This window comes from Pan paniscus, chromosome 16 (assembly GCF_029289425.2).
Source record: "Pan paniscus chromosome 16, NHGRI_mPanPan1-v2.0_pri, whole genome shotgun sequence".
Lineage (NCBI taxonomy): Eukaryota > Metazoa > Chordata > Mammalia > Primates > Hominidae > Pan > Pan paniscus.
The window spans coordinates 34,868,314-34,889,900 of NC_073265.2; the positions used below are offsets into that span (position 1 = coordinate 34,868,314).

The window sequence follows — 21,587 nt, forward strand, 5'->3', positions numbered from 1 at the left end:
GGCGTGAGCCACTGTGCCCAGCCTAATGTCCCTTTTCTACTTAAGGCATCCAGAGCTGGTTTCTTTCTTGCAACCGATAATGCTGATTGAGACAGAACCTCCATATACATTAGTGCTTCTTGTCTGAAAACAACAACAACTTGACCTTCAATGACACAGATGAGGTTACTCCAGCTACCCTGTAGACTGATGTAGTTTTAGTTATTATTTGATAAGCAGATTAGCTGTGAGGAAAACAGCATGTTTGGGAGGTGTTGGGGCTGTCTTTTAAAAACAAGGCATGAAACACAAGTATTGCCCTGTAATATGGTTTGGCTGTGTCCCCACCCAAATATCAACTTGAATTGTATCTCCCAGAATTCCTAGGTGTTGTGGGAGGGACTCAGGGTGAGGTAATTGAATTATGGGTGCTGGTCTCTCAAGTGCTATTCTCATGATAGTGAGTTAGTCTCACGAGATCTGATGGGTTTATTAGGGGTTTCTGCTTTTGCTTCTTCCTCATTTTCTCTTGCCGCTGCCATGTAAGAAGCGCCTTTCGCCTCCCTCCATGATTCTGAGGCCTCCCCAGCCACATGGTACTGTAAGTCCAATTAAACTTCTTTTTCTTCCCAGTCTTGGGTATGTCTTTATCAGCAGTGTGAAAACAAACTAATACACCCTGTTCATCTGCCTATCTGGTTCTGAGACTGCCCTGTGGCTTGGCAGGATGAAACACCATGTGATGCTTGCTCCCTGATGCATAGCAAGAACTCATTCCCAGCTCTCCCACAAGTCTCATTGCTTAGCTGTGAAGCCTTGGCTGGGTTACTGTCCCAGCTAGGGAGGGTTTGCTGGGGAGGCTAGGGTATGAGTTGTTTCTCTAGCTACTCATCCAGGAAGCATTTGCAGCAGGGAAGGGATGAGGGTGGGGCTTGCTGATCAAGCAGGAAAGACAGTACTGGAGGATCAGCCTCTTTGCTCTGATCTTCCTCCTGAGCCTTCCCTTTCTTGTGATAAGGATCCCTTTCACTGTTCCATTCTCTATTTCCACCCATTCCTGTTGCCAGCCCCTCCTGCCCACGTGTCTGCAAATCTTCCCAGAGCCCTGATTTGGATTTGTTTTCCTTCTCCCGGATGTTCTTGAATTGGGGTGTGTTCCTCTTAGTGCTAGCTCCTCCTATCACTTCCTCTTCCCATCCTTTAATGATTCTTCTTTCAGTTTCCCATATCCCAAGTGCACTTTCATTCCTCTGCAAACTTCACATGGGTAGGAATCAAGTCTGATTTTTTTCAACAGTGTGTGCCTAGACAGCAGGCACAGGGCTTGCTGGACACAGAAGGCAAGGACTCAGAGAATATCCACCAGATGAAAGAATGACTGCATGAGTAAGTGAGTCAACTCTCAGTCCCCTTCCTTGTCTGATGGGCAAGTTACAACTTCTGTTCTCCTTTGAAGTATTCTCTTTTGCATTGGAAGGAGGGCTCTTGAGTGAGATAGTAGAATACATACACTGGAGGATCTCAGCATGTGGGATATGGTCAGGACATTTCCCTCCCCCTCCCCTCCCCTCCCTCCCTCCCTCCTTCCTTTTTTGATGGAGTCTCGCTCTGTTGCCCAGGCTGGAGTGCAGTGGCACGATCTTGGCTCACTGCAACCTCCGCCTGCTGGGTTCAAGCAATTCTCCTGCCTCAGCCTCCCGAGTAGCTGGGACTACAGGCACGTGCCACAGTGCCCGGCTAATTTTTTTGTATTTTTAGTAGAGACGGGGTTTCATCATGCTGGCCAGGCTGGTCTCGAACTCCTGACCTCGTGATCTGCCCGCCACAGCCTCCCAAAGTGCTAGGATTACAGGCACGAGCCACCGCACCCAGCCCAGGACATGTTTCTTAACTCTGAATCTGATTCCACAGCCATCAATCTCAAACCACCCAGCAGGCAGCACATCTCCTGTGACTCCTTCCCGCCTGCATCCTTCCCATTTAAACCAGGGCTTCTTGGCTTGGATGTGGAGGGTGATGGGACTGGGAAGTGGGGTGAAGCATTTTGGAAATATAGGAGGGGACTTTTTATTTGTCATAAATTTGGGAGAGAGTCTATTGGCATTTAGAGAGTGGGAACCAAGGAAGCCAACCTCCCCTGCTATGTGAACAGGGCCATATAACAATGAACTGTCCTGGCCAGTCATGGTGGCCCACTCCTCTAATCCCAGCACCTTAAGAGGCTGAGGCGGGAGGATGGCTTGAGCCCAGGAGTTCAAGACCAGCCTAGGCAATGTAGTGAGATCTCCATCTCTACAAAAAAAAAAAAAAATAAATTTAGAAAAAAATTAGTTGGGCATGGTGGCACATGCCTGTGGTCTCAGTTATTTGGGAGGCTGAGGTAGGAGGACTGTTTAAGCTCCAGAGGTCGAGGCTGCAGGAAGCTGTTATCGCACCATTGCACTCAAACCTGGGTAGCAGAGTGAGACCCTGTCTCAATTAAAAAAAAAAAAAAACCCAAAAAACCAAAAACCCAATTAACTGTCCAGAGTCCTGCACAATTTCTGGTGTCCTGTGCCTTGCACCAACATTCAAGTATGCAAAAAACCATTTTTTTGGTAAAGTTATTTAGGTTCTAGTTCAGATAATTATAAACATTAAGCATTTTGCATGGTTTTCATACTAAAATTTCCAGGAATGTTTCTACTGGAATAAAGGAAGAAAAGAGTATACTTTGTTTTGTTCAGAGCTTCTTTACCAGAGTTATTTGCCATTTCAAAAAATCATGTTGGCTGGGTGCGATGGCTCACGCCTGTAATCCCAGCACTTTGGGAGGCCAAGGTGGGTGGATCACTTGGTCAGGAGTTCAAGACCAGCCTGGCCAACATGGTGAAACCCTGTCTCTACTAAAAATACAAAAATTAGCCATGGGTGGTGGTGGATGCCTGTAGTCCCAGCTACTCGGGAGGCTGAGGCAGGAGAATCACTTGAATCCGGAAGGTGGACGTTGTAGTGAGCTGAGATCACACCACTGCACTCCAGCCTGGGTGACGGAGTGAGACTTCGCCTCAAAAAAAAAAAAAAAAAAAAAAAAGAAAATCATGTCACAGAAGCAATGCTGCAGATGGAATTGAGTTACCAATAAAAGTCTACAGTCTGCGTGTGTAGTGTATTGTTCATGATGATTTTGCCATAGATATAGTCAGTCTCTTTGATTAAAGATAGAAAGTATCAGTTGAAAACATTTAAAAAAAATAATATTTAAGGCTGGGCATGGTGGCTTACGCCTGTAATCCCAGCACTTTGGGAGGCCCAGGAGGGCAGATCGCTTGAGGCCAGGAGTTTGAGACCAGCTTGGCCAACATGGTGAAACCTCATCTCTACTGAAACATACAAAAATTAGCCGGGCATGGTGGCACACACCTGTAGTCCCAGCTACTCAGGAGGCTGAGACACCAGAATTGGTTGAACCCATGAGGCAGATGTTGCAGTGAGCCGAGATTGCTCTACTCACTGCACTCCAGCCTGGGCAACACAGTGAGACTCTGTTTCAAAAAACAATAACAACAACAACAAAATATATATATATATTCAAAATTCATAAAACCAAATAAGTGTAAAAGAAACTCAAACTTTCAAGGGTTTATTTTTGTTTGTTTTTTTTGAAAGCTTCTAGCACTTGTACTTCTCAGGTTATGAGACTTTTGGGACACCCTGTATTTATTGTAAAAAGGGTTACTGAATCTGATATGGTGGAGAACCACTCACTGAGACTTTACATCCACCTGGAAAGAGCCGCCAACTGAAAATGTCCAGTCATGAATATGGGATGGGACACTGTGGAGGCCAGTGGCTGGCTGGAAGCCAGCTTACCCCTGCCTGCGCGTTTTGAAGGAAGGGCTCCAGCGCACACCAAAGCTGAACCTCGGTCACCTTCTCTGTGAAATGAACGCGGGAATACCTGTGTTTCTGGGCAGCTGTGTGAACCTGGTGAGAAGCCCAGGGCACATAGGAGGACCCAGTGGGAACAGCCAGAGCCTCTCTGCACAGCGCCCCGCCTCCGCTTTTGCCTGCCCTGATTACAAAACGCTGTTGGCACCCAGGGGCGGAAGCGTCAGGTGGCCTCGGTGTCCTCCGCCTGTGCGCCCTATCCTGCGGGGCCGCCCTTCAGGGCGCGCAAGGGGCGAGTCTGCCCAGCCGGCAGCGCCCCAGGCCGGATGGACGCTTGTTCCTGGTTCTGTGCCCCGTGAGCGCTCAACGCCCTGGTGTGTTCACTGACCATGGTGTCTGGGCTGCGGCGCCGGGCGGGGCACGGCGGGACTTTTCGGGACCTTTCCTGGGGGGAGCCTCGCTTTCCCCGCCTCCAGCCTCCGCCTGGAGGGCCGGGAGCGCAGGCGGGCGGGGCCCCAGTCCAGGCCTTGAGACCCAGAAGGGAGCGAAGGTTTTTGCTGCGCCAACGCAGTGACCGAAGGCTCCGCTCACGCCTGGGTAAGAGGCATCCGCGGCCGATCTTTGGCCCTGGGCCAGCGGAGGGAGACTGGGCGGGGACAGCGACCACCACTGAGGCTGTTTGTTAGCTTAACTCAGTTTCCGCAGCTGGGACTCCGCAGACCCGGTGCGCCGCGCCCCAAACTTTGCTTCCTCAACTCCGGACACCTGCAGCTCTTGCTGCTCTTGTCTGGAACCCGGGTCTTGGGACTCTTGCTTCCTTCTCGGAGTGTCAGAGCCTCAGGGCCGCGGAGAGGCCAACCCGCGAGGGGTGCTTAAAAACCGAAGTATCCGTGGTCTTAGTGTGTGGACGTTTCTGGCGCCTTCCACCTGTTGACTGTCACTCGGCACCGTCCTGGAGCGGGAGTGGGTGCTCGGCGTGCGGGGGCCAGGGATTGACACAGTCATCCACCGACACTGCGCGTGGGACAGAGGGGGCGCTCGAGGGGTCGGCTGCAGCTGAAACCTGAAGGGGAGAGGATTTAGGGCACCTGCTGAACAGTAATTGGTGGAAAGGGAGAAGGGGTCTTCTGGTGGAATCTGGGCTCATTTCCTTTCCTCTTCATCTGTCTCTTTTATTTATCAAAATTCCAACCTGGCTTTTTGCTCAAAGACGCTGAACAGAGCCCCTGGCTTTGCCTGCGCTGCCCATTGCTATAATGCAGGGCTCTGTTCCATTTTTGTGCTGTGCACCCCTTTGGCATTTCTGGGAAGGCTAAAGACTCTCTCTCAGAACAATACTTTTTTTTGAGACATAGTCTTGCTCTGTCGCCCAAGCTGGAGTGCAGTGGCGCGATCTCGGCTCCCTGCCACCTCCACCTCCCGGGTTCAAGCGATTCTCCTGCCTCAGCCTGCCGAGTAACTGGGATTACAGGCGCAGCACACCTGGCTTATTTTAGTATTTTTAGTAGAGGCGGGTTTCACCATGTTGCCCAGCTGGTCTCGAACTCTTGGCCTCAAATGATCCGCACACTTCGGCCTTCCAAAGTGCTGGGATTACAGGATTGAGCCACCGCGCTGGACCAGAACAATGCTTTTTTAAAGGTATAAAACAAAAGGAAGAGTATTATAAAGGAAACCAATTGCAAAACACATGTCAAAACATTAAAAGAATTTATGATATGGTAATATATATGTCTTTAAAAAACGAATGCATTATTTAATAACAAGGTTATTAAATAACAAGATCTAGCAGTGGATTAAATAGTTACCATAATTTTGAAGTAGTAAAGAACATAAACAATTATTTCAAGATATAGGTAATACTTGTAATATAAGAAAATATCTGTAATTTCTTTCTTCTTTTTTTTTTTTTTTTGAGACGGAGTCTCACTCTGTCACCAGGCTGGAGTGCAGTGGCGCGATCTCGGTTCAATGCAACCTCCGCCTGCTGGGTTCAAGTGATTCTCCTGCCTCAGCCTCCTGAGTAGATGGGACTACAGGTGCGTGCCACCACACCCAGCTAATTTTTGTATTTTTAATAGAGACAGGATTTCACCATATTGTCCAGGATGGTCTCGATCTCTTGACCTTGTGATACGCCCACCTTGGACTCCCAAAGTTCTGGGGTTACAGGCATGAGCCACTGCACACGGCCAATATCTGTGATTTCTATTGGTGACAAAGTCTTAGTATTGCCAATACTGCTGTGGTTTGTTGGCTACATACATAATTGAAGTAAATGTTAAATTTCAGTTAGATACTAGAGAAATAAAATATGTAAATATTAAATATCCGTAAAAATAAAGATGTAAAATACTTTTCCATCTAAGTTTTTGGGTCCAGGTTAAGATCCTCTGATAGTAGAAAGGGCACTGACCCGATGACTTGGCTTCTGGGCTTGACACTTCCATTGACGTTTCCAAGGCCCATTGTAACCTTGGCTTTTTTTTTTTTTTGAGACATGGTCTTGCTGTGTCGCCTAAGCTGGAGTACAGTGAGGCGATCTCTGCTCACTGCAACCTCCTCGCAGGTTCGAGCGATTCGCCTGCCTCAGCATCCCTAGTAGCTGGGATTACACCAGCCACCCACCACCACACCTGGCTAATTTTTGTATTTTTTGGTAGAGACAGGGTTTCACCATATTGGCTAGGCTGGTCTTGAACTGCTGACCTCAAGTGATCTGCCCTTGTCTGCTTCCCAAAGCAGCCACCACACCCAGCTTAACCTTGGCTTTTGAATTTCTTTTCGCCTCAGCTTCTTCATTGTACAGTGGAGATAATAACACCTTCCCAAGTATTTAAGGCACCCAGCACTGCACTTAGTGTAGAGGGCTGAAGTAGATACCATTTATCAGAACTTATTTGTATCCCTCCCAAGCTTATGGCCTTATATCCCCAAGCCTGGGGAGGTACTCATTATTTATTGAATGAATAAGTGGGTTAGAAAGGGTTGCTTGTGACTAAGTCCAAAAAACAAAATTCATTAAGGAGACAGCTGGTGGTTTGGGAAATGACTTTGTTTAAATTTGGGGCTTTTTTTTTTTTTCTGGCTGGAAAAATATATAAACACATTTGGAACGGGGGTGCTTGAAATGTCAGTCAGGGCCCAGGGTCTGTGTTGCGTGTCTGTGTGGCTGGTGTTCTGCCAGTGAAAATGAAACTGAATGTTGAAAGGAAACCGGATTCCTTTGCAGAACAGTTTCTCCTCCATGTTGCCTGTGTCTAGCTTTGTTAATCCCATGTGTTGTAACACAGGAAATGTCTTAAAAAGAATGGAGACGGACCCATGACAAGGCATTTCTGGGCATAGATGTACTTTTTTCTTCTCCTTTCACCTTTCCCTGCTCCACTATCTACTATATAACTCCTCTTTGACTCTGAAGACTTGGTAAATAGGAGCAGTTTGGATAGCTTATGGAAAGCTGCCCAGACCTGGCTGGAAGCCAACTAGTTGCTTCTTAATCCCAGCCTGAAAAATCTTTGTAATCCCCAGATGTAGGTGGTAATAATAATAAAGAAAAGTAGATCTAGCCAACCATCCCTGTGATTTACATTGAGAAAGTGCTAAATTGGGACAGGAGGTAGAGAACTTTGTGGAAAAAAACAAAACAGAACAAAAAAACCCTCGGAAATTTAGAACACACTGGGACTATCTATGTCTGTAACTTTGGGAAGGGCAAATACTGGTGTTATGGACTCACCAAATTCATATATTGAAACCCTAACCCCCAGTATCTTAGAATGTGACTGTATTAGGAGATAGTGCCTTAGTTAGAAGTGGTGGTGAGCACCTGTAGCCCCAGCTACTTGGGAGGCTGAGGTGGGAGAACTGCTTGAGCTCAGAAGTTCGAGGCTAGCCTGAGCAACATAGCAAGACCTTGTCTCAATAAAAGAATAATTAGCCAGGCATGGTGGCTCATGCCTGTAATCCCAGCACTTTGGGAGGCCGAGGTAAGCAGATCGCTTGAGGCTGGGAGTTTGAGACCAGCCTGGCCAACATAGAGGAACCCCGTCTCTACTAAAAATTCAAAATATTAGCTGGGTGGGGTAGTGTGCACCTGTAATTCCAACTACTCAGGGGGCTGAGGCATGAGAATTGCTTGAACCGGAGAGGAGGAAGTTGCATTGAGCCAAGATCATCATGCCACTGCATTCTAGCCTGTGCAACAGAGCAAGACTCTGTCTCAAAAAAAGAAAGAAAGAAAAAAAAAAAGGATAATTAAGTTAGGTCATTAAGGTGGAGCCCTAATCCAATATGAATAGTATCCTTATAAGAAGATGACTCGTCAGGAGCACATGTGCACAGAGAAAAGGCCACGCAAAGGCACAGTGAGAAGGTGGCCATCTGCAAACCAGGGAGAGAGATCCCAGGAGAAACCAGTCTCATCAGCACTGAGGTCTTGGACTTTCAATCTCCAGAACTTTGAGAAAATAAATTTCTGTTCTAGACTTCATCTAGTCTATAGTGTTTTGTTATGGCAGCCCTAGAAAATTAATACAAATGGTTCTACCAAATGGACAATAGGTTTAAAAAAAATGGCTACAACTAGGCACCATCTCTTTGAAGTCATGATCCTGACATGTCCATCACTTGCTCTTAGGATCTCTTACCCAACCTATGCAGAAGAGTATCCCATGTACTTTCCTTCTACAGACACCCTGTGTGGTCCCTAGGATCCTGCCTGAAGTTGTTAAAGCCATATTCAGCTTCATGATTTTGACTGTTAGGAAAAGAAAAACTTGGCCTCTTCAGCAAGTGACCTAGGTTAGCTGTTGTGCCATGTACATAGTAAGTACTTTGTAAATGTATGGTGGGTGATGGGTGATGATGTTATGATCATCCTTAAATACCATGGGGTGACTCCCTTGTGATCATAATGAATCTCCATGTTTTGGCCCTAGCCCAGCCCTCAGGGAACTTTCATGCCACCTAGCTGGGAACCAGCAGCTCTGGCCCTAGCTACATGAATGGAGAGAAAATGGCTATGTCTGTATCCTGGTACCAATTCCTGACTTCTGGGAGGGAGGGCTGCTTCTGGAAGTGGGGATTGTGGTGATTTCACTCTATGATAACTTTCTTATATCTTTGGCTATTTGTTCTAAGGTAGCCCATGATGTCTCCTTAGGAAAATGATGTGTTTTAACAACCACCATGTTTGGAGTATAGATTGTGAGAGCTCTTCAAGACAGTGCTGGGTCTAGTAAATGTGGTTTTGTGTTTCTGTGAGCACATAAATGATGCTTGAGATGGATGAGGGGCCATCTGAGTTTGGAGGAAAATCATGAGCCTTTGAAGGTCTAGGTGATCAAATCCAAGCTTGTTTTGAATCATTGAGTAAGAAAGGTCTTTAATGGCAACTAGACACCTCCACTTATTTTACACTCAGGGAAATGGACTCAAAATGGTAAATGACTATCTCATGGTCTTACAATCTCCATTTCCTCACTTATAAAATGGGAATAATAATTCCCACCTCTCTGGTTTTTGTGAGTAATTATGTAAAGTGCATAGCACAATGCCTATCACATATCAACACTTCCACAAATGATTTGGGGACTTGCGGGGAGAGATTGAGAGGAATGGTTTCCATTCTAATTATGTTCCAGACCTGCTTATTAAAGCCTTGTTATTCTTTGCCACAAAAATTCACATCTCTGATCAATCTAAGGAGTTATTAGAACAAGCGTCCCCATTTGAAAGCCTGCTTGTGAACTTCCATTTTCCTTTTCTCATTTAGAGGATAGCAAAGTTTTAGAGAAGCAGGGGACCTTTGATGCCACCCAACCTGATCCTTTATTCCATTGATGAAGAAAGCATGGCCCAAAATGGGTCAGGAAGAGCTGTACCTAGCACTCCCTGGACTGTGGTCCTGGGTCTCTTGACTCTTGATATGCCCTCAGACAAAGCTTCACCAGGAACGGGTCATTGTCATCTAGCTGGACACAGAAGAGACGTGAGCTGTCTACACCTCATTCTGTCTCAACTATTAAAGGATTGAGTTTAGAGTCTCTCCAACTATGTCCAAATAGCAAATGTATACCTTGAAATTAAAGAGTGTTTTCTCATTATGGTAAGACCTCACACACTGGATTCCAAGGAATGATATACTTGAATGAAATGGCCAGTCCGGTTTACAGTGAACTCCTTGCATGTGAGACTCTGAGTGGAAATCCCAATGCTCCTGAGGCTGATGAGTAATTTTAATGTGGTCATTTAACAAACTCAGGAAAACAAGTTCATCCCTGTTGTGTGACTGGGAGTACATTGATTCCACCTCAGGCTTCTTTTTCCAGTGAGTCATGTCCTACAGTCTGCAGATGGGCACACACAGGCATATACAGACTAGAAAGGAAACCTGAAAATTACCCGACCAGAGGCCAGCTATGAGTGGTGGGGTTGAAGGGGAGCTAAGTTGTGCTTCTTTAGGTACTAGAATGTGAGAAGTCAGGCTCCCACTGGCTACAGCAAGCAGAAAAACAAGGTGTTCTTTCGTTTTTTTTCCCCCTATATAATTCAGTCAAAACTCTTAACTTTCATTTGAAATAATCCAATTGACTGACATATTTTTTCTTTCCTGGAATCTGAATGCAAGCATTTTCCTTATGTAAATATAATTTGTGTTTTCTGCTTAGCAATTGTATTGGTTTGGTGAAATTGTCAGTTCTCTTGTTATAATGCATTCTCTGATTGTAAAATAAGGATAGGTCAGGATAATTTGTAGGAAATTTCTCAGGAGCAAAGGGAGCCACTGTTTCATTGTAAAGTCCTCATTAGCAACTCTTAATCAGTAACTCTGCAAAGAAAATTCCTACAGTTTTGCCCCTGAAGAGTGAGGGAACTAAAGAACCCCAGTGCAGCTCCCAGTCCTTGAATCATCAGAGAGCTATGTAGATTGTTCCTATTTCCCCAGTGACTCAGTCCTGGCCCACTACTGGTGTACTTGCTTCACAGCTTAATATTTAAACAAATGTTTGGATTTATAACAGCTCCAGAGGGAGAGTTTCAACATGGCCCTGCAGGGCTAAGTGAAGATTGCTCCATTTTCTTTATTTGTTAACAATATAGTAATCCAGTTCCTGAACACACAAGGCAAGAATAGCACTGCCATTACTCAAGCGGAGGTGTGCCAAGAGGAAGAGCACAGCTGCTATCCTTTCTCGGAACAACACTCATTCAGTTTTCAAGGGGGGTGCTTTCCTTCTCCCTCACAGTGCCTTGGACCTTTACTCCACTTTGAGTAATTCTAGTATTGCTACTCACATCCTGTCTTCATTATATTCACCTGAACAAGTGGATATAATGTCATCGTTCACATTCTTCTTCTTTATCCCCTATAGCTGATTGTCGCAAAAATGTCAATGTGTGTCTCACATTCACACCCTTCATCTCTGTTCCCATTCAGACCCCGCCCTCACTGTGCCTGAATTTCTGAAACAGCCGCTTAATGGATCTTCGTATTCCTGGTCTTTCCTGTTATAACAGACAGACTCTTCTTACCCATCACTGGCTGTGCAGTGCCTAGCGCAATCCCTGGCATTTAGTAAACAATCAAAAATGCTGAACTCAACTGAATTGCTCCAGTTCATCCTCTCGGCTTCCCCTGGGGACTCTTTATAAATCCAGTTTTATTAAGACCTTCCAAGGGCTCTCACTGCCATTAGCAGTAACCACAGGCTGAAATGCACACCAGGGCTGAGCAGGTAACAAATGAACAACATAGGCTGAGTGGGGCTGGAGTGAACTGAAACCTTGTGCATGGTGGAGAAGACCAATGACTGCTCAGCTCCAGCCAAGAGTTTCCATGTGAGAATGTGGGCTTAGTGTTAGAGGCCAAGAATCTGGAATATTTTTTGTCGAGATCTCCAAATTTTTTAATGTTGATGACTAATTCAAAATTCAAGAAAAGCACTGCGAGCCAAGCAAAACACAGCTCTGGCCTGCACTTGGCCTGCAGGTTGCTGCTTTGTGACCCCTAGATCAAATTGCCATTGTCTGGGATTAAGCTCTCAGACCTAAACTTTAGTAACACATGCCTATCCAATCTCATTTCTCCCTCTTCCCAGTGCGCTAGACTGCCCTCCTTTATATCCACCGTTAGGAGATTCTCATTGCAAGTGATTCTACTTTCAAAATCTTGAACCCAACTGTCCAAAAGTAGCCGGAACAGGTCCCTGCCATAACTTCCCTTTTTCTGCTCACATAATTCCTTTTTCTTCAGCTGTCTAGATGTCAACTTTGACTTTTTTTTTCTTCCAGAAGCCTTTCCAACGTCTCCCGAAATTATTCTCTCTTCCCAGCCTCTATCTTATCTGAATCTTTGTTTGCATTTCTAATGCTAACACCTAATTCAGGAGCTTATCGCTCACACCTGGACCACTCCAATAGTCTCCTAACTGATTTGTCAAAATCAGCCCATGTGAAACTGGTTTTGTTTCTCCTCCAACAGGAGGGTTAATTTGTTCCAACACCAGAAGATTCTCTTACTCAAAGCTGCCCCTTTGTGCGATCACTTTCCAGAACTTTGTTTTCCCATGTAAAGCCTCAATGCCCTAGCTAAAAGAGTGGGAGGGGGTCAGGCCTGGAGAAATTGCTGTCTCTCAGCATGCATCCTTACATACAGTGGGCGCTCAATGAATATTTGTGGAAACATTATTTTTTCTTTTTGAGATGGAGTCTTGCTCTGTCACCCAGGCTGGAGTGTAGTGGTGCGATCTCGGCTCACTGCAGCCTCCGCCTCCCAGGTTCAAGCAATTCTTCTGCTTCAGTCTCCCGAGTAGCTGGGACTACAGGTGCGTGCCAGCACGCCCGGCTAATTTTTTGTATTTTTAATACAGATAGGGTTTCACTGTGTTAGCCAGGATGGTCTCAATCTCCTGATCTCATGATCCGCCTGCCTCAGCCTCCCAAAGTGTTGGGATTACAGGCGTGAGCCACCATGCCTGGCCTGGAAACATTCTTAAACAGCAGCAGAATTGTGACCATGCGAATTTCATGTAAGTCTATTTCATAAAGATACACTTACATATTTAGCATAGCTAAATGTAAGTAATTTAATCGTATATCATTTGTGCAGGTAAAAATTCTCCTAATAAAAATTCAGCTTAGATTATCTTTCCTGATTTTCAGTTCTGCAAACTTAGCCCCTGTGTGATTGAGACAAATTCAGTGGAGGTATAAACCTGATTTGCACATAGACTTATATGCTGCAGAAAACTTGTTTCTCACCTTCTTTTCTGAGCACTTCTGGCTGATGCCCTCTATCAAGGTTAAATGGATAAAATAGATGTGAAGATTTTTCTTGGTGGAGAAGATATCTTAAGTTTCAATAGAATGGAGGATAGTATATGACAAAAGAAAGGAAGGCCACGTGCTGCTTCTTCTAGAGCGGTTACTGCCTTAAAAACTCAAACTGTAGCTATGTTATTTAGTTGCAAAAATTTATAAAAATTTAGCTCAATCACCCACAAATTGTAACATTCTTCGGTACTATGTAATTAAATTGCATTTTAGAGACGGCATAGAGACGGCGTATTTTTTTTTTCTCCTTTTTGAGACGGAGTCTTGCTCTGTTGTGCCCAGGCTGGAGTGCAGTGGCGCGATCTCGGCTCACTGCAACCTCCGCCTCCCAGGTTCAAGCGTTTCTCCTGCCTCAGCCTCCTGAGTAGCTGGGATTACAGGCACCCGCCATCATGCCTGGCTAATTTTTGTATTTTTCAGAGACAGGGTTTCACCATGTTGGCCAGGCTGGTCTTAAACTCCTGACCTCAAGTGATCCACCTGCCTCGGCTTCTAAAGTGCTGGGATTACAGGCATGAGCCACCGCGCCTGGCTTTTTAAATGCCGCCTGACAGTTTAGTGGATATGTGAGGAGAAGAAGCCGAGCAAAAATGTGTTAAACATGTAAAAGCTTCCATCTGACTGAATAGTTGGCACATGCATTTTAATCTAGATGTATTACAACGTACCTGGGATTTGTTTTAATCAAGTATGGTGAGGCCAACAGATCAGGAGGTGACTGCCATGAAGGAAGAAGCTCTTACTCACAGTTCCCTAGAAACAGGAGGCATAACACCTCACATGGGGCCATATGGGAAAGCACCTGCATAGGTCAGGGGGCAGAAAAAGTGAGGGGAAAGAACAGGCAAAAGACTGTATTGTGAGGCAGGAGAAAGGGCTGGCCAGGTTTGGGATTGGCTAGTTTGAATAATTTTAGAGTGCTCCAGGATTCATGAGCTGCTTATAGTTGTAGTTGTCTGATGCCTGGCCCTGGAATAATAAGGGCAGGGGAAAATTTCCTCTTGCAGGGTTAAAGCCAAATAGAGGAGGTGGTTCAGAATATGGCTCTGGATTGACTGGTTTACATATCAAAGGTGTGGTCATAGGCAAGCCAGGCAAGCCATTTACCATCTCTCAGAGTTAGCTAGTCCTGGGAGGGGCAGTCTCTGGGATTAGCAAGGCCCCAAAATGTCAAACCATAAAAAAATACAGACAATGAAAAATAGAATTAATACAGCAGGATTCAGAATATTGACAGGAAGGGGAAACAGTCAGTTGCCTTCCTGGTTTCATGAAGTATCTAATGCAGTGCCATTGATATGTGCTGTAAATATTACTGGACACATTACTTGCATGTATTTTGGATTAAGAGGAGATTATGCTAAGGATCTCATTTATGGGCTAATGTTTGGCATTTTCTTGGCAACCCATGCTAATCAGGTGACAGTAACAATTTCCTTTTTAAGGTATTTCCAGATTTAGACCTGCCTTCTTAGAGTTTAAGTCAGAGGGTGTGATGGTTAATTTTATGTTCCAGTTTGACTGGACTATGGGGTGCCTAGAAATTTGGTCAAACGGTATTCTGGGTGTGCCTGTGAGGGGGTTTCTGGATGAGAGTAACATTTGAATGGGTAGATTGAGCAAAACAGATTGTCTTCCCCAATGTGGGTTGGCCTTACGCAATCAGCTGAAAGCCTCAGTAGAACAAAAAGGCGAACACTCCCGTGAATGAGAGACAATCAGCCCTGCCTGCCTGAGTGTCTTGGAGCTGGGATATCGGATGTTCTTCTGTGTTGAGACTCAACTGAAACATGGCTTGTCCTGTGTCTTGAGCTGGCCTTGAGACTGAAACTGTACCATAGGCTCTCCCGGGTCTTCAGCTTGCTGACTACAGAATTGGGACTTAGCTTCTGTAATCTTGTGAGCCAGTCTCCAGGAATGTCCTTCATGTAATAGGGAAATGATGATGTTTGCTTTGGTCGCCTCCCTCATTCCTTTCACCTCCTCCAGTTAAATCTTGTTTTGACCCTTTATTGGCTGTGGGTGCAGGGAGTTTTCCCATGTTCCAGGAGGCAGCCAGCTTGTAACTAGCAAGCATTGCTATGTTTGTATTTCTGATACATTTTCTAAAAGAGATCGCAGAACAAAGGGTCCTGACTCACCAAGGATCCAGGTATTTGTTGTGATTTACTTTCTCATTCAAAATACATATTGGATATTGTATCTAATTTTGTATTGGTAATTTTGGGTTATGAAACCCCAGATTTGAAGCCCCAAATTGTATAGGGTTCAATGCCCATAAAACCCAGATCTGCCCCTGCTTAGAGGCCGGCCCCTCTAGGAGACAGCATGTGGGGCCACCCAGAGATGCAGGACTCTTCTGTTCTGCCCTATCGCAGCACAGAGGCCATCCCTGGAGCTGGAAGGTGCAGACTGGGAATTGCTCCTTCTCTGAATTGCTAGCTCCTGCTAATGCCTGCATTGCTGCTGCAAAGGATATTCAGAAAAAGTTGCTTGTCAGAAAAAGAATTCATGCTAGCTCTGGCCCTGCTGCTGATGCATTGTGTGAAACCCTTGAGTGACTTCACCTCTCGGAATTCAGTTTTCCCATTTGTAAAGTGATATCAATACTTCCGGTGTGGGCTCAGGTTTGGGCCCTGTGAATTGTAAAGCTCTATGCACATGGGAGGATGTATGATTACAAGTTGTGTTGCTATTACTTGTATTGCTAATATCTTGCTATTATTGAAATATGCCCAAACCTTAACATTTCAGTGACTAAAGAGCAAAACCAGTGTTCACTCTTAGTTTTTTTTAATTTTTCATTCATTCACTCATTTGAAGTTTTTATTGTGTAAACTTTCATCAAACATGTACAAAAATAGACTGCCACAAGGAATGCCCATATATATCCATCCACTGATTTCAAATTATTGCCAACTCATGGCCCATTTTGTTTCATCTACACCCCTACCCACTTACACCTCTTAAAATATTTTCAAGCAAATTCCGAGTCATTTCAACTATAAGAATCTCGGTGTGTATTTCTGAAAGATAAAGACTCCTAAAAAATTAAATCAGTACTATTATTGTACCTTGCCCTTCTCTGCCAAAAAAACTTAATTTCTTTCTTTTCAGTTTATTTAGTAAGCTAAAATTTAGTAACAGGGAGGCCGAGGCTGGTGGATCAACTGAGGTCAGGAGTTCGACACCAGCCTGGCCAACATGGTGAAACTCCGTCTCTATTAAAAATATATAAATTAGCTGGGTGTTGTGGTGGGCGCCTGTAATCCCAGCTACTCAGGAGGCTGAGACAGGAGAATCGCTTGAATCCGGGAGGAGGAGGTTGCAGTGAGCCGAGATCATGCCACCGCACTCCAGCCTGGGCAACGGAGTGAAGCTCTGTTAGAAAAAAACAAAACAAAACAAAACATATATTCACTCTCACCTCCCACCTCACTCCATGGGATTCAACCAAGCTACTTTAACTTTTTTTTTTTTTTTTTTTTTTTTGAGACAGGGTCTTTGTCTGTGGCCCAGGCTGGAGTGCAGTGAGGCAGTCTCCACTCACTGCAACCTCCTCTTCCTGGGTTCAAGTGATTCTCCTGCCTCAGCCTCCCTAGTAGCTGGGATTATAGAAGCACACCACCACGCTTGGCTAATTTTTGTACTTTTAGTAGAGATGGGGTTTCGCCCTGTTGCCCAGGCTGGTCTCGAACTCCTGAGCTCAAGCGGTGCGCCCGCCTTGGCCTCCCAAAGTGCTGGGATTATTTTATTTTCATTCAAATTTAAAGTAGCTTGGGCCAGGCCCGGTGGCTCAGGCCGGTAAATCGCAGCACTTTGGGAGGCCAAGGCGGGTGGATCTCTCGAGGCCAGGAGTTTGAGACCAAGCTGGCCAACATGGCAAAATCCCGCCTCTACTAAAAGTAGAAAAATTAGCTGGGCGTGGTTGTGGGTGCCTGTAATCCCAGCTACTTGGGAGACTTGAAGCACAAGAATCGCTTAAGCCCAGGAGGCGGAGGCTGCAGTGAGTGGAGATCATGCTGCTGCACTCCAGCCTGGGCGACAAGCGACAGAGTAAGACTGTCTCAAAAACAAAATGAAATAAAATAATTTCAGCCAACAGGCATTTTTCCTGAATTATTAGATAGTTTGAATTAAGTTCTGTTGCTTAGTCATGTGACCTTAGGCAAGTTCTCTATCTCTACTCAAACCCTCAATTTTATCATCTGTAAAATGGGGATTTTATTTATAAGGTTATGAGGAGTCTTTGAGACAGCACAAGTACAACTGGTAAACAATAAATGTTAGTTATTATTTCAATGATAGTTTTTTTTTGTTTTGTTTTTTGTTTTGAGACGGAATCTTGCGCCGCCGTCACCAGGCTGGAGTGCAGTGGCACGATCTTGGCTCACTGCAACCTCCGCCTTCTGGGTTCAAGCGATTCTCATGCTTCAGCCTTCCCAGTAGCTGGGATAACAGGCATGTGCCACCATACCCAGCTAATTTTTGTATTTTTAGGAGAGACGGGGTTTCACCATATTGGCCAGGATGGTCTCCATCTCCTGACCTGGTGATCCGCCCACCTTGGCCTCGCAAAGTGCTGGGATTACAGGCGTGAGCCACCACACCCAGCCAGAATAGATTATTTTCCTACCAAATCCTGTCTTCTGGATTTGAAATAAGAAAATATTTGGTTAAGAGGTGTAAATAACTGATAATAGCATTAGGGCTGACTTAATTAATTAAATACGCCCAGAAAGCCCAAGTGGGAGGATTTAGTTGAGGAGGAGGATGAGTTTTCCAACAGTCCCTCCACCTGGGCACCAGGTGTAAGCCTGACCTGTGCCGTGTACACAGTGTTCATTCGTGCCCTGAGACAGGAAGCTACAGAGATCCAGACCAACAGCTCACAGTAAGCTTGGGCCAGGTCTGGCGGGAAGAACAGGGTAGGCAACAAGAGCTGGACACTGTTTAATGACCGTTTTCCTCTTTGATTTTGGAAGTGTTCTACAAAGGTGATCTGTTAAAGGTTGACCCTGTGGTTATTGAAACCCAAAGCAGAGTGGGCCCAGCCTGGCCTAGGCTTGAGAGGAAACAATTGTAAATCAAAGACCCACTGTGTCCTCAAAAGCAAAAATAGCTCAAGGGTTGATGACAATCCTTGGCTTGGTGAATCTTTCATTAAGAATGCTCTGAGTAATTCTTGCTTAGCCAGCAGCTCTGTTTGAACTCTGCCAGGTGCCCTGGCTGCTCACAAACCATGTCATGTGACATAAGATTAGGAAGCTTTTGACACAGGCAGTCTGTATTGCTCGTCCAGGAAGGGCTGTAGTGGAAAGGTATGAAGTCCCAAAGACTTGTCCAGACCAGGTCTGGAACCAGGGGCCAGTAATGGAAGTAGGGGATGCCCAGTCCGCTGTCTTATCTTTCAATCAACAGGGACTTTACTTCTCCAGTTAGACTGCAGTCATATCAAAGCATTCATTCCCATCCTTTGAAGGAGGGACACAATCAATTTAGAATAGAGGAATTTTAATCTAACTTAAAAGCATAATACTATTTGATTATAAAATATATTTCATGTGCCATTTGGTAAATGAAAGTTAAATTTACCTTATTTATTGATGTTTTTCTTTTTCTTTTTTTTGAGACAGAGTCTTGCTCTGTTGCCCAGGCTGGAGTGCAGTGGCGCAATCTTGGCTCACTGCAACCTCCACCTCCCTGGCTCAAGCAATTGATTCTCCTGCCTCAGCCTCCTGAGTAGCTGGGATTACAGGCATCTGCCTCCATGCCCAGCTAATTTTTTTTGTATTTTTGGTAGAGACAGGGTTTCACCATGTTGGCCAGGCTAGTCTCAAACTCCTGGCCTGAGGTGATCTACCTGACTTGGCCTACCAAAGTGCTGGAATTACAGGCGTGAGCCACTGTGCCTGGCCTCATTTTTTTAGAATTGCTGGGGTAAGGGGGAATGAGAAGGTGGGACATGGGCAATGCTTTTTGTTGTTGTTGTTTTTGTGTGTGTTTTTTTGAGACAGTCTTCCTGTCACCCAGGCTGGCGTGACCTCAGCTCACTGCAACCTCTGCCTCCCGGGTTCAAGTGGGGGTCCTGCCTCAGGCTCCCAAGTACCTGGGATTACAGGTATGTGCCACCACACCCCGCTAATTTTTGTATTTTTAGTAGAGATGCGGTTTCACCATGTTGGCCAGGCTGGTCTTTAACTCCTGACCTCAAGTGATCCATCTGCCCCAGCCTGCCAAAGTGCTGGGATTACAAGCACAAGCCACTGTGCCTGACTTTTTTTTTTTTTTAAGCCTTTGCAATGTGGTCTGGCTCTGTCGCCCAGGCTGGAGTGCAATGGCATGATCTTGGCTCATTGCCACCTCCACTTCCTGGGCTGAAACCGTCCTCCTACTGGGTCCGGAATTGGTGGGTTCTTGGTCTGACTGACTTCAAGAATCACCCTGCGGACCCTCGTGGGGAGTGTTACAGTTCTTAAAGGCGGCGTGTCCGGAGTTTGTTCCTTCTAAGGTTCGAATGTGTTTGGAGTTTCTTTCTTCCTTCTGCTGGGTTCGTGGTCTCCCTGGCTCAAGAGTGAAGCTGCAGACCTTCACGGTGAGTGTTACAGCACATAAGGGCAGCGCCAGTGTGGTCTCAAAGAGCGAGCAACAGCAAGATTTATGGCAAAGAGCAAAAGAAGAAAGCATCCACAACGTGAAAGAGGACCAGAAAGGACTACCACTGCTCGCTCGGGCAGCCTGCTTTTATTCCCTTATCTGGCCCCACCCATATCCTGCTGATTGGTCCATTTTACAGAGAGCTGATTGGTCTGTTTTTATAGAGAGCTGATTGGTCCGTTTTGACAGGGTGCTGATTGGTGTGTTTACAAATCTTGAGCTAGACACAGAGTGCTGATTGGTGTATCTACAATCCCTTAGCTAGACATAAAGGTTCTCCAAGTCCCCACCAGATAGCTAGACACTGGGTACTGATTGGTGCCTTTACAAACCTTGAACTAGACGTAAAAGTTCTCCAAGTCCCCACCTGACTCAGGAGCCCAGCTGGCTTCACCTAGTGGATCCCGTGCCAGAGCCGAGGCGGAGCTGCCCCCGGGTCCCGCACCACGCACCTGCACTCCTCAGCCCTTGGGCGGTCAATGGGACAGGGCACCGCAGAGCAGGGGGCGGTGCCCGTCAGGGAGGCTCACCCGTGCGGGAGCCCACCGCTGGGGGGCTGAGGCATGGTGGGCTGCAGGTCCCAAGCCCTGCCCTGTGGGGAGGCAGCTGAGGCCTGGAGAAGAATTCAAGCGCAGCACCTGCGGGCCGGCACTGCTGGGGGACCTGGTGCACCCTCTGCAGCTGCTGGCCCGTGCTAAGCCCCTCACTGCCCGGGCCTGTGGCACCAGCCTGCCACTCCAAGTGTGGGGCCTGCTGAGCCCACGCCCACCCAGAACTCGTGCTGGCCCGCGAGCGTCGCTGGCAGCCCCGGTTCCTGCCCGCGCCTCTCCCTCCACACCTCCCTGCAAGCAGAGGGAGCTGGCTGTGGCCCCTGCCAGCCCAGAGAGGGGCCCCCACAGCGCAGTGGCGGCCTGAAGGGCTCCTTGAGCATGGCCAGAGCGGATGCCAAGTCTGAGGAGGCGCTGAGAGCGAGTGAGGGCTGCGAGGGCTGCCAGCACTCTGTCACCTCTCACTACCTCAGCCTCCAAGGTAGCTGGGACTACAGGCATGTGCCACCACGCCCGTCTAATTTCTTTTTTTTTGTATTTTTGGTAGAGATGGGGTTTTGGCATCTTGGCTATGGCTGGTCTCAAACTCCTGGCCTCAAGCAGTCCTCCCACCTGGGCCTCCCAAAGTGCTAGGATTACAGGCATGAGCCACCGTACCTGGCCTTGATTTTTAAGTGTATTTCATCTTGTAAGAATGTAGAGATGAAGTGGCTGCATTCTCCTGTATCATTGGTAGTTAATTCTTCTTCTTCTCCTTCTCCTCCTTCTCCTTCTTCTCCTTCTCCTTCTTTCTTTTTTTTAAAAACAGACTCTCACTCTGTTGCCCAGGCTGGAGTGCAGTGGCATGATCTCAGCTCACTGCAACCCCCCGCCTCCTGGGTTCAAGCAATTCTTGTGCCTCAGCCTCCCAAGCGTGTGCCACCACGCCTGGCTAATTTTTGTATTTTTAGTAGACAGGGGGTTTTGATATGTTGGCCAGGCTAGTCTCAAATTCCTGACCTCAAGTGATCTGCCCACCTTGGCCTCCTGAGGTGCTGGGATTACAGGCGTGAGCCACCACGTCTGGCCGGTAGTTAATTCTTATTTCTTAAAAAAGCTGTATGTTTCAGGCTATCTTCTGAGGAGACTAAGAAATCATATCAGATTTATGCTCCTTGTTGACAGAAGTTTTCAGTTTTCTATTTCTTCTCTGCTGAC

The 21,587-nt window shown here is 46.3% G+C and overlaps 1 protein-coding gene across 9 annotated transcripts in view; it reads left to right on the forward strand.

Moving 5' to 3' along the window:
- The first annotated feature begins 399 nt into the window (after window positions 1-399).
- SQOR (sulfide quinone oxidoreductase) overlaps window positions 400-21,587 on the forward strand; it is a 61,011-nt gene continuing 39,823 nt past the window's right edge. The window contains exons 1-2 of one of the 9 annotated variants that reach the window (XM_034938707.3): window positions 400-580; window positions 1,277-1,369. The gene's annotated coding sequence lies outside the window, so the exon portion shown is untranslated. Of the gene's footprint in view, window positions 581-891; window positions 1,370-4,044; window positions 5,491-5,767; window positions 5,889-21,587 lie in introns of those variants that run through there. The other 8 variants (XM_034938706.3, XM_063596621.1, XM_055098394.1 and 5 more) reach the window with 8 other exon arrangements.